Source organism: Olea europaea, chromosome 11 (genome assembly GCF_002742605.1).
Source record: "Olea europaea var. sylvestris chromosome 11, O_europaea_v1, whole genome shotgun sequence".
Lineage (NCBI taxonomy): Eukaryota > Viridiplantae > Streptophyta > Magnoliopsida > Lamiales > Oleaceae > Olea > Olea europaea.
The window spans coordinates 20,712,773-20,713,288 of NC_036247.1; positions in this window are offsets into that span (position 1 = coordinate 20,712,773).

Here is a 516-nt window from a genome sequence, read left to right on the forward strand (position 1 = left end):
GGTTGAAATGAGGGCAAAAAGGGTAATTGGCACAAAACGTCCTACCTTTCAAGTTTATTGTGGAAAAAGTCCATACCTTTCATTTTTTGGCATTTTTGCCCTCATTTCAACCTTTCTTTGCGCTGGACGTCCTTCCGTCCATATTCCGTCAGTTTTTCCGTTAATTAAATGATGGAATTGGTGTATTTGGAGTTTGAATTGTTGTGTGCATAAACAGTAGGAAAATAGAAGAAAACAAGGATTTTTCTCTCCAAAATATTGAAAGGTTGGGACGTTATTCACAAAAAATTTTATAAGATAGGGACGTTTCTCCCCAATACATTTTAAAGGTAGGCATGTTTTCAAAAAAATTATAACAACGTAGGGACTATTATAACAATGTTAATTCAATTCTTAGAAGAAGTGAATATGACCCATTCATCTTCTCCATTGAGCCAAAAAGAGCCATTCACCATTTTGGCTCATTATAAATTGACTACCCATTTAATATGTCTTTCTAAAATTTTCCAGTGACAC